The 12,867-nt window shown below is 41.0% G+C and overlaps 1 protein-coding gene across 4 annotated transcripts in view; it reads left to right on the forward strand.

Annotated features, from left to right (window-relative positions):
* LOC109908217 (pleckstrin homology domain-containing family F member 2) overlaps positions 1–12,867 on the forward strand; it is a 39,762-nt gene that overhangs the window by 18,585 nt on the left and 8,310 nt on the right. The window contains exons 1-2 of one of the 4 annotated variants that reach the window (XM_020506788.2): positions 3,334–3,641; positions 6,063–6,237. The exons of 2 other annotated variants lie outside the window; for them this stretch is intronic. The gene's annotated coding sequence lies outside the window, so the exon portion shown is untranslated. Of the gene's footprint in view, positions 1–3,333; positions 3,642–6,062; positions 6,238–12,867 lie in introns of those variants that run through there. One more of the 4 variants, XM_031788994.1, reaches the window with a different exon arrangement.

Raw genomic sequence — 12,867 nt, forward strand, 5'->3', positions numbered from 1 at the left:
TGCCTACCCTCACTACCTGGGAGCGGCCCGCCAGAAAGCCAGGATCCAGTTAGAGGGATGTGTTCAGTCCCAGGGTCCTGAGCTTATTGATGAGCTTGGAGGGCACTATGGTGTTGGAATGCTGAGATGTAGTCAATAAACAGCATTCTCACATAGATGTTCCTCTTGTCCAGGTGGCAGAGGGCACTGTGGAATGGAATAGAGATTAACGCTAGGCTCCTTTAGTCCATTATTGGGCTAGTTAATTAGACAGAATTTAGATAGCTAGCCGTTTTGTTGTTTATCACCACATCCAGTACTTAAGTAGCTGGAGAGCTTACAACGGCCATAAATAGGTTCAACTCATTTAGCTAGCTACCCAACTAGTAATCATGACAAATATCAATCACCATTTAAACTTGTAGAAACTTGAATGCAGAACACCACCACAATGACAGCTCAGCTATCATTAAATGTACTTTATCCTCCTCCTCCTCGGAGGCAAAGGTGTGTACTTAAAAATAATTTTTAAAATCCTTGCTCGGTTTGTAGAGCAGAATAGTGGGTTTCGATTCCCGGACCACCCTTACGTAAATATATGCATGTGTACTGCAAGTCGCTTTGGCTAAATGCGTCTGCTTATGGCATATTTTTGCCTTCGCACTACACAACTGATTCAAATGATTAACTCATCAAGCTTTGAGGATTTGAATCCGTTGTGTAGTGCTAAGGCTAAAATATGCAACTCTTTCAGTTGCCAGGACCAAGATTAAGAAATTGCGATTACGACATCAGTTAGCTAGTTTTTCACCTGGTCAGAGCATCAGCCTTGTACAATTATGTCAAAATTTGAGGTATTGAGCAATCTAGCAGTTGCTTTTGCTCTGGTACGAAACGCACACGACTACCCAGTTCCTGATGCTGCTCATTCATAACTGTAGAGTAGCCTAGATGGCTTAGGGCAAAAGGACAACGTTGTGCAAGTGTGTCAATAGGCCATTGCCTATTGAATGAAGGTGCTGTCATTTTTTTCCCCCCTCGTGTAGTTTCACGTGGTCAGAGGCAAAGCATAAAATGTGCATCTGAAAAGAGGCACCTACAATAAGTTGCTTGACAGTGGTTTTATCCCCTTTCTTTTTTTTTTAGCTTAACGGTGTAAAACCAGTTTTCTACCAGCTAGGCCTAGGTGAGGCTAAATGCAGTCGACTTGCCCAGGAGGACTCCTCCCAGCCTCAGGCAACTTGCTGCTCTGCCGCACCGGTACAGGATGTTGCTCTGGTTCCTGTAATCCAATATGGCTCTGTTTATAAATGGATGCAGATTAAATACACTAGAATACTTCCCACTCTGAAACAAATAGGTTGCCTTCGCTTTAGTAGCTCACAGGTATTGCTAAAGTTATCGGTGTAGTGTATGTCAATTGTGCCTATCTTTCTCACCAGGAAGTAGTTCTGTCACAGAAAGGCCTATAATGTAATAGTAAATAGTTTCCTGTCGCAACAGGAGGGTTTTTCATATTATGTAAGCATTTCACTTCTGCGTTTGTTGTGCCTGCCTCCAACCTGGCGTTTTTGAAAAAGCACAATTCAGACTCACTTTTGCAGGGCCTTTTTACATCTGATTTATTCTTTTTTGTCTCATTGAGAGGATTTCACTTGTGACAACTTCACTTTTAGCCACATGAAGGTAAACAAACAGTTAGCAAGATGGGCCGTGAGTAGCCTAGTTTTTTTCTTGCTATTAACAGACAGTTTTATTTTAACGTGGCTAACTGCAAGCCTTACCACTCAACCTTTTTACCATTCTTTGCTACCTTTTGTATTAAAATGTCCCAGAAGTGAATATGATGAACGCATAAGCACGTCTGAATGAGTGTAACAGATGTTGTTATGGTGCATTCCTGTGTAGATAAATCCTCGCAGTTTCTGCTCCTACAGACACCATGGTTGAGTTTAACGAGCGCTACCAAAAACCTGGAAAGCGTTTGGAAGAGCAGCCATTTCACATGTCATCAGAAAATATAATGTATTCATACTCAAACACCATATGGAGCTCAGCTACCCTTTTTTACTTCACTTTAAACATCAATCTGTAGTGAATGCTGCTGCTGAGGGAGCGATCATAGCTTTCTGAGTGAGTGGTATGAGTAACAACAACTTCTCCACATAGAAGCAGAGAGCTTAAGGATCAACCACATGACACAGTGCCCTTTGACCTCTACTATAACTCGGTTGGAAAGAGGCGTGTCAGTCGGACTCTTGATCTCCATGGTGATTTTACAACCCTGTGAGCGGTCTGAGCTAATGCATAGACTTACTAAAGCTCCCACGCTGCCTATACTGGAAATTGTAGAGGTTGAAATTATGTTGTCAACCTATAGGCCTAGCCTAAGAAATAATGTTAAGACAAAAAGGTACTTTGATCATTTATAGCGTGTCAACTTTTGGCCTGAGAGGCAGTTGAAGTCAAAGGGTGGTGACCTCAAAGGTTTAAGCCAAGTTAATTTGGGTCAGGCACTTTGTCTTTGACAATCATTAAATTATTTTTGTCAATTCAAATCGAATCCCATGATCCATCGCCTGTTCCATTAAATCGATTCAGAGGTTTTATGTAGCCTAGCCCCACAACACTGGGGGGTGGCTTCCCCTCTAGTCAAAGTTTACATCCTTTCTGCCTAATGCTTTTTTTTACTAGCTTCTTAGTCAGCAAAGTTATGGCAAGGACTAAATCTTTCCCTCCAAGGTTCTCGGTAGAGAATAGTAGCTGAATAATTATTTGCCATTTTAAGAGTAGAGTTTTTTTTTTTTTTTCCCTCAAACCAGTGTTTATTTTTTAAATTTAAGCTCTCACCTGCACAAGGTTATAATTTAGCCTATTTACAGGTGGCTTCACTGTAATAATTTACACAGTGGAATGTCCCACACCTTCACTTGAAGGTAGAGGTCCCCTAACAAAGGTTAGACTGAAATTCAAATCAAACCTGGTTGCTGTTGGATTGATAAGGGCCCTCCCTGTATTCTGTAAATGCACTGTCCTTTTGCTCTGGTTTAGAGAGCACATCCACAACAGTCCCAAGCCATTGTGCATGTCACGAATTAGGCTTGGGCAGTATACCATATGTCAGGGTATTTGGAAAAAGCCACGGGATGGTTTTTCAATACTGTTGAAACTATTTATTCGTTTTTTTTTAATACATTTTAAAATGTGTAGATACTTTTGAAGTAAATACCTGCAGTCAACTTGTGCAATACTATAGGAGATAAAGAACATTGCGTAATATAGTTAACCTATCACATTTTTATGAAGTTTACGGTAGTCCCCAGTCACGTGTCACATGGTGTTTGTTTACAAGCAAACTACGACGAGAGATCGGAGCCTTGTGAGTCACTCACTGTTGTGCAGCATGCGTCAGGGGATCTGATTACAATATGGAATTCAGAACAACATTTTTGCCAGCTAGATATCTAATAACGTATGTTAAGTCTAAAATGTGCGAAATGTCTGCAGTTGTGCATTTGGTGTGGAAATTTAGTAGCTAGCTAGCTATCTAGCTGAGTGGTTAGCTTATTCCAAAATCAAGCATTAGCTTGGTAGCAGCAGAGAATCCCATCCTGGACCAAGAGCCTTGCTGGCAAATATTTGTTTTGTGTGCAGCCAAATTAGTGAGTAGTATTTTTGAGTTACTTGTTTAGTTCAGAAACTGTACAACATGTTTACAATGCGCTCTTTAGCATTTAGTTGGTATTCTCTATTGGGATTTTACAAATGCAGTGCATTCAGAAACTATTCAGACCCCTTCCCCTTTTCCAATGTTTGTTACGTTACAGCCTTATTCTGACATGGATGAATCCTGTTTCCATTGATTATCCTTGAGATGTTTATACAACTTGATTTGAGTCTACCTGTGGTGAATTCAATTGATTGGACATGATTTGGAAAGGTACACACACCAGTCTATACAAGGTCCCACAGTTGACAGTGCCTGTCAGAGCAAATCCAAGGCCGAAGAAATTGTCAGTAGAGTGCTGAGACAGGATTGTGTCATGGCACAGATCTGGGGAAGGGTACCATATCGACTGTAGTAGCCTAAATGTGAAGTGAAAATGCCATCATGCCACTATATCATCAGAGGCCATTAGGTCAAATGGCTTGTTTTGAAAGGTTACCAACCCCCCCCCCCCCCCCATATTTGCAGTGACGGGTTTGACCTCAACTTAGCCCTGTCCTATTCAACAGGTCAATGTGCCTGCACTGCACACCTGTTTTAGATATCACATAAACAGCCACTTCACACAACATATTTCCAACCCCCTTATCTCATATTGTGATCATAAAATCCTCTGTAGACATGCTGTGCTCATGGTAAGCCATGAGTGTGTCCTCTGCTGTAAGGCTGTATTTCCTCCGCAGAGGTAAGCGAGGATGAAGTTGTTTGTTGTAAGCTGACAATAACACAGTGCAGTAGTGTTGTCACGATACCAGAATTTTGTCTTCGATACTCGATACCACAACAAATAAAGAAGGCGTATCAGCCAAAGTCAAGTAATGTCACTTGATACAGACAGATCTTTTGAGTTCAATATCATTGCATTACAATGAGTTTTGGTTCAATTTTTTGTTTTTTTTAACTACATAACGCTAATCATTTATTTGAGTGGTAAATCTTAGGGATGTGCAACTTTCCCTTTCTTGACGATTCAGTACATACATGGGCGCCAATACGATACAGGAACAATATGTTTCGGTTTTAAACGACTCGGTTTGATTAGAGGAACGAAACGATACGATTCGATGCACTGACATTTTGTTGTATAAACACATTCGTTTTCCATTCTAATCTGCAGCTAATGGAGCTTATGAGCTGGGTGCCTCTAAGCTGAATCTGTCTGAGCTGACCTCTCTCACTGTGTGTGTAAATGATGTGTATATGTCAGCGCCTGAGCTGAGCCATAAGCAAGCCTCTGCATCTACTACCCCACCTATCAGATAATGGGGATAAAGTTTGCTTTTTGTCCCTCAACTTTCGATCTGAAAACCCATCACCAACTAATGTTGTCATTTAACTAGGCAAGTTAGTTAAGAACAAATTCTTATTTAGAATGAAGACCTACCCCATCCAAACCCTAACCCGGACGACTCAATCAATCCCAATCATGTCCGGTTGTGATACAGCCTGGAATCGAACCAGGGTCTGTAGTGACGCCTCTAGCACTGAAATGCAGTGCCTTAGACCGCTGCGCTTCTCGGAAGCTACCGGTATCTTCTTGCAAGTGTTTTAGCCTGTAATGCTATTGAGTGCAGTGGTTCCTCAGGCCAGGCTAGAGCTAGCAAAGAGTAAGTGGAGCAGGGCGGTTGCTCTCTCGCTGTTAGGGGACATCGGCTGCCCTGATAGACATACTTGATCCTCTCTCAATCAGTAGATGACGTTAGGCACATTTGACACTGACAGAAGTACCGAAAGTAACACATTCTAGTAACAAACTTTCAATTTCTAATATTGAAAAACGACTGAAAGCTCGGTATACCGTGCTACACTACAATGAAATGGTACCTGTCAGTTCCAAGGACTCAACATATTTTTTTCTGGCTGTCTGACCCTTGGTGATTGTGGCTGGCTGCAGAGTGGGCATTAGCTTAGAGAATGGAGAGCAGAGACTTGGGTGTAGTGAAGTAGTAGCCTGAATTCTTTAGGTGTCTCTGTGAGGAGGCATAGGCCTGTAGCTGTACTGTACTTCAGCTTACATAAACACCTGCTAGTGGGGGTGGTGGTGAAGTCAAATGTCTCACATATACAGTGAGGGTGTGCTTATCCTCTCATACAACCTGTGCTACATGGTCCAAGGTGTAGTGAATCATGAGCTTGGCAGTCACACTTTCACTTTAATAGCTGAAATGCTTGAGGCAAATCTTCTCTTCCTGTCTGGTTGAATTATGCTATCCTCCGTCTTTCACGCAATGCTTCCTTCAGTTAAAGGGGCAAGCAGCAGTTTCTACATACATTTTAGACTTATGCACTGAGTGTACAAAACATTACAAACACCTTCCTAATATTGACTTGCACCCACCTTTTTTTTTGCCCTCAGAACATGAAATCTCCAAGGTGTCGAAAGCGTTCCACTGGGATACTGTCCTGTGTTCATTCCAATGTTTTCCACAGTTGTCAAGTTGGCTGGATGTCCTTTTGGTGGTGAACCATTCTTGATACACACAGGAAACTACTGAAAAACCCAGCAGTGTTGCAGTTCTTGACACAAACCGGTGAGCCTGGCACCTACTACCATACCCTGTTCAAAGGCACTTAAATCTTTTGTCTTGCCTAATCACCCTTATAATGGCACACACAATTAGTCTCAATTGTCTCAAGGCATCAACATCCTCTCCCCCTTCATCTACACTGATCAATAAGGGATCATATGTTTCAACTGGATGCACCTGGTCAGTTTGTCATGAAAAGAGCAGGTTTTCTTAATGTTTTGTACACTCAGTGTGAATTATATATGCCCATTGATTCTTGAAGAATTTAACTTATAAATGTCTCATGACCTAAGTTCAGCTGTCGTACCCCATCAGAACCCAAACTATAAACATGTTTTACTCCCACTGTTTGTCAACAAAGTAAATACAAATGCTATATAGCCTTAAAACATGGTTAAAACTATAATTCTGATATATAATGGATGGTGAATCCTTGCATCCATAGCTCTGTCTATGAATTTGAGTGGTTAGATTTCTCAAGCCCCATCCTTGAACTTTTTACTGAAACTGGTGGGGAGGTCACTTTATTGTTTTACCTGCTGATTGCCGCTTTAAGGTCATTAATTCGTATTTTGGTGAGCGGTGTAAAAATCACTTGATGCTCATCTCTTCAGATTAATGTGTGCAGGGTAATTACTTCCTCTGTAGGAGGAGGCTGTGGCAAACTGTGCATACACCAAAAACATGAGCCCCATCCGAACAGTGAGGTTGATAAGCTACCACACCACGAGTTTATAAACCCAGAGGCGCAACATCGCGAGACTTCCAGAAACGTCTGTGAAATAGACTAAGCAGACAGTTTGGTGTTTGAGCAGTCAATGAGAGAAGTGAAATTCTTTCTTAGTAGTTAATTTTCTCAGTCTAAAGGCACAACTTAGATTCAAGTCAATGTCTTAATAAGTAGTTGAACATGTTTTTACTCCAACCTCTGAAATTGACAAACTAACATGTTTTGATTTTCGTCAAAAAACAACTTTATGTTGAGTGCCTTTGCTTTGACGGCCTGCACATGCGAAGTTTGGCGCAAGACGACCGTTAGACCTGCTGACGTGTTTCTACACATGAGCTTAGCTAGCCAACGTCGCCATGACATCACCTACAAGCGTGATCGGGGATTTCTATTGGCGAAGCAGTTTCTGCCTGTCTTTGACCTCTCATATGCAAAAGCAGCAGCATCCTTGTCAACAACATAACTCTCTTAATTGGTTTTGCTTGTTTTGGAGATTTCTGTTTGGGTTAGAGCATACAAACACCTCTCTTTCTTCCGGCACTTTCATTCTCTTGGTATCGGAGTCAGTTCTCTGTCTTGCCAGGGTTCATGAGACATGGGCCGGTATAGAACTGCATTGCACTTTGACTCAAACAGTGATCCTCAACAAGTTTTCTAGTGTCTGACAGTTAGGCTAATTAATGTTGTAGCCCAGCATTGAGAAGAAAGGTTGAATGTCCCCTGCTGCTTCCCTCTGTCTGCTTCATGAAGACAAGGGTTTTGCAATGGTGACCCATCTGGGGAAACCTTGGGTTATTTTTAGATGTACTGTCTCCCAATTTGAGACTGAAAGAAGACTGTTTTGCATTGGGTGCCTCTTCTGTTCAACGTTACAGGAAGGTAAGGGCAAGGAACCATTCATTATGAGAGCCAGGCCTTTTTAAAGCTGTTTGTAGGCAGTGTCTCCTATACCATTAGTTTATTATGACCATTACACCATGTAATTGGATGCCCTCCTACCTATGGAAAATGTTAGCATTATTGGCCTTGATGTTGCCTCAGGAAGATGTTGGGTGGCAACTGTGTTCATTAGGCCCTCCCCACACACTCATATAAACCTAACATAGAAAACATTGTGGGGAAAATAATTAACATGAGTGTTGACTTTCCCTAAGTTGTCCTATTTTCATGTCTGCCCAATGTTGGTTATATTTTCACAACCTCAATCTGCTTCTTGGCGAAATGTCTAGAAAAATAAACTTGAAAGAGTGAGAGGACAGAGCTCGTAATTAGGGATGCACGATATATCAGTGAACATATCGGAATCGGACAATATTAGCTGAAAATGCCAACATCGGTATCGGCCGATGTCTAGTTTAAAGCCAGATGTGCAAAACCCACGTGAAAGCTGTAGTGCATACTAGAGGTCTACCGATTACGATTTTTTTTCTACACCGATACCGATTTGTAAGAATGACAATTACAACAATACTGAATGAACACCTATTTTAACGTGATATAATACATCAATTTAATCTCAAATAAATTAAACATGTTCAATTTGGTTTAAATAATGCAAAAACAGTGTTGGAGAAGAAAGTAAAAGTGCAATATGTGCCATGTAAAAAAGCAAATGTTTAAGTTTAAGTTCCTTGCTCAGAACATGTGAACATATGAAAGCTGGTGGATCCTTTTGACGTGAGTCTTCAATATTCCTAGGTAAGAAGTTTTAGGTTGTAGTTATTATAGGACTATTTCTCTCTATACCATTTTGTATTTCTTATCTTTGACGATAGGATGTTCTAATAGGTACTTTAGTAATTGCCAGCCTAATCTCGGGAGTTGATAGGCTTGAAGTCATAAACAGCGCAATAAGCATTGCGAAGAGCTGCTGGCAAATGCCGTAAAGTGCTGTTTGAATGAATGCTTACGAGCCTGCTGCTGCCTACCACCACTCGGACTGCTCTATCAAATCATAGACTAAATTATGATATAATAGACACACAGAAATACGAGCCTTAAGTCATTAATATGGTCAAATCCGGAAACTATAATTTAGAAGAAGAAAAAAAAAAAGGTTATTCTTTCAGTGAAATACGGAACCATTCTGTATTTTATCTAACGGGTGGCATCCATAAGTCTAGATATTGCTGTTACATTGCACAACCTTCAATGTTATGTCATAATTACGTACAATTCTGGCAAATTAGTTTGCAACGAGCCAGGTGGCCACAATTTCCTTTAATTTAATATTGCCTGCTAACATGAATTTATTTTAACTAAATATGTATGCACGTTTAAAAATATATACTTCTGTGTATTGATTTTAAGAAAGGCATTGATGTTTATGGTTAGGTACATTCGTGCAACGATTGATTTCTTTTTCTCGCAAATGCGCTTTTGTTAAATCATCCCCCGTTTGGCGAAGTTGACCGTCTTTGTTAGGAAGAAATGGTCTTCACACAGTTCGCAACGAGCCAGGCGGCCCAAACTGCTGCATATACCCTGACTCTGTTGCACAGAACGCAAGATGTGACATAATTTCCCTAGTTAAAAGAAATGTATGTTAGCAGGCAATATGAACTAAATATGCAGGTTTAAAAATATATACTTGTGTATTGATTTTAAGAAAGGCGTTGATATTTATGGTTAGGTACACATTGGTGCAAAGACTGCTTTTTTCACGAATGCACTTGTTAAATCACCTGTTTGGCGAAGTAAGCTATGATTCAATGATAAATTAACAGGCACCGCATCGATTATATGCAGCGCAGGACAAGCTAGATAACTCCACAGGGTTGATGATATTACTAGTTAACTAGTGATTATCTTAAGGTTGATTGTTTTTTTTTGTAAGATACGTTTAATGCTAGCTAGCACTTTACCTTGGCTCCTTGCTGCATTCGCATAACAGGTAGTCAGCCTGCCACGCAGTCTCCTCGTGGAGTGCAATGTAATCGGCCATGATCAGTGTCCAAAAATGCAGATTACCGATTGTTATGAAAGCTTGAAATCGGCCCTAATTAATCGGCCATTCCGATGAATCGGTCGACCTCTAGTGCATACCTATATAATGAAGGTACATGACTTAATGATGCAAAATATTGCGCTATACGTGCAACACAGCATTCCTAAACTACCCCACAATGTCTGCTGTGTGGATCGAGCTGTCAACAAGTCAGTCATTTGAAAGAGTAACAAAATTTCAGCGAGACAGCTCAAAGTCAAAATCTATTAAAGCTACGATAATGGCATTCGTAGCCCTTGACAATCAACTGTTCGCCGACTGGTCGAGCACCGGTTAACACTACCAAGTGCTCTATTTTTCAGATATTGCCCTAACGGAGGTACAATGTAATAGCGTCAATATATGTCAAGAAGCTAATAGCGTACTATGTAATGCCGTTTGGGTCTTTGCGTGTCAAAAAATATGCAGTAGCACTGTCAAAGCTGTACAAAAATTCATCAAACAAGCAAAACACGGCTTGGTAATAAAGCATTATTTTATTCTGTGGTAGCTAACTTTAACTTGTTACCTAGCTAGTACCAATACAATGCAGCCTGAAAACAACGACCAGTAGAAACTGCAGTCATTTTCATTATTCTTAGCAATGATTTAGGAATCCGTGTGAGTAAGTATTGTTGTTCGCCTATTGAAATTGAACTTCAGTTCATGAAAATAAATAGCTAGCCAGCTACTTAGCTTTGGGCGACAGGGTTAACGTTATAAGCAGCCAGCTAGCTTCATCTGGCTAGTGAGGCTCGACCGGACCGGGTTATGTGTTGTGAAGCTAGCCACAATAAGGATTAATAAGCACAATTGGAATTTGTAGTTTGCCCCAAAAATTTAAGTAGTCATTGACAGTGATGCAAATGAATACAAATAGTAGAATTATACTGTTTGAAGGCTAACCGCAAGGTCCGACCACCATTTAATCAAATAAGAACTGTTTTATAAATTATGGATATTTTAGATGACACAGAGCTATATAGTTAGCTAGCTAACTATAGCTACTGAAAGTGTCATTTTTGGGGAAGAAAATTGTTTGCATCCATGAGCTAGCTAGCTTTTTTTATGACCAGCACTGTAGGTGCGCGAGACAACTTTACCAGCATCATAGCATATGTATCAATGAATCGTTGTGACATGAAATACGAGTGATAGTGTAATCAATGTGTAATAACTATGTAAAAAAAGGAATGAACACGTTAAATTATGTGATGTGCAGTCATATTCAGGCCCTGATTGGTCAACAAACTTCTTTAACACACAAAATAGTGTTAAATAGTATCTTTTTTGACACGCAAAGACCCAAATGGCGTTCCATAGAAATCCTGGTTGAGAATGAAAAGACTGAACAAATGAACAACGAAACTGCACAGCAAGTAAGTGAAAGAATTAGGTTTTGATGTTTTACTGGAAATGGGGACATGCGTAAATGCCAACAAAATAACTTTTTGGTGTGTGTATAACCTTTATTTAACTAGGCAAGTCAGTCGAGAACAAATTCTAATTTACAATGACTGCCTACCCCGGCCAAACCCGGACGACGCTGGGCCAATTGTGCGCCGCCCTATGGAACTTCCAATCACTGCCGGATGTGATACAGCCTGGATTCGAACCAGGGACTGTAGTGACGCCTCTTGCACTGAGATGCAGTGCCTTAGACCACTGCTTGTGTATGTTAACTTTTTAACTGTACTAGAATTCTTAAAAGGCCATAGTAATTTTAAATATCGGTATCGTTTTCTTTGGCAAGGAAAATATCAGATATCGGTATCAGCCAAAAATGTCATATCGGTGCATCACTACTCGTAGTCTATTAATCATGGGTGTATCTTTAGCTACTGCTTCTCCCGTAACCTTAGGTAGGCTATAGCAACAAGTGTTGGCGTCAGCTAACCCTGCCATTCAAAATGAAGTCTTTAGTCCTGTTACTCCAGCATCCAAAACTATGAGGAGTACGCTGTAAAAGGTTGTCCTTTTTCCCAACCTGTCCACGATCTGGTGTCGCTGATGGCGGAGGGAAAGCTTATGAGGTTTTGAAAGGACCAGCTGGTGATGGGGAAGCCCATAGTCAACCTGGTGCTGGGATAAAGGTCTATTCACCACCTTGCTACCCTCTGCTACCTGGTAACATTCTTCCACCTGCCAACCTGGTGACCCTCTGCCATTTGCCAACCTGTACGTCCACTCCGAGACGAGGCACAAGAGCAACCAATCAGCAAATGACAAACTTAAACACTCCCAAGTGTTGTTGCTACCTGTTGCGTGGTGTTTGACCAGAGTCTAGTGCACTGTTTGACCCGTTGTGCTGAAGGTGGTATATGACCCGAGCTTAGCTGAAAGGACATGAGATGTTTTTCTGTCTTTCCCATCTGTTTACTGCGTGTCACACTGAAGAGGCCGGCGTGAAAGTGAGACTGATGTCTTGTAGGTCATTATGCTGTTATTTTGGATGAGAGCTGGAATCTGCATCTTCAGAACTAAATCTATTCAATCCACTGAAGCAGTACATGTACTATAGGCCTAAGACATGTTAGGCCTGTTACTGTATAAAGTTCATGCAAAATCTTTAGCCTCACTCTGAAGCACTTTTCTCTGAAATGGCATAGGCCTCCCTTTCCACCCTGTGTTTAACTTTGCAGAGGTGAGTCACAGTAGTTCAGTCACAACCAGGATTGGCAGTTGGTTTTGTCCCAACATGTTGGGCCCTTCAGATGAAAACGACCACGCCTAATCCGGTGGGCGCAGAGCATCACACTTTAATGCTGAATGTCAAAGCGTCCTCGTATGCTTTTTCCATTTACATGTAGGTGTTTGGATCGATGCCTCCATGCAGCCTCACCACCGCAAAGTATTGCTTTTTTTTTTTTTTTTTACAGTGTAACGAGATCAAGATCATCTGTTGTAATCAGACGTG

The sequence above is a fragment of the Oncorhynchus kisutch genome, linkage group LG2, assembly GCF_002021735.2.
Source record: "Oncorhynchus kisutch isolate 150728-3 linkage group LG2, Okis_V2, whole genome shotgun sequence".
NCBI classification, from domain to species: Eukaryota; Metazoa; Chordata; class Actinopteri; order Salmoniformes; family Salmonidae; genus Oncorhynchus; species Oncorhynchus kisutch.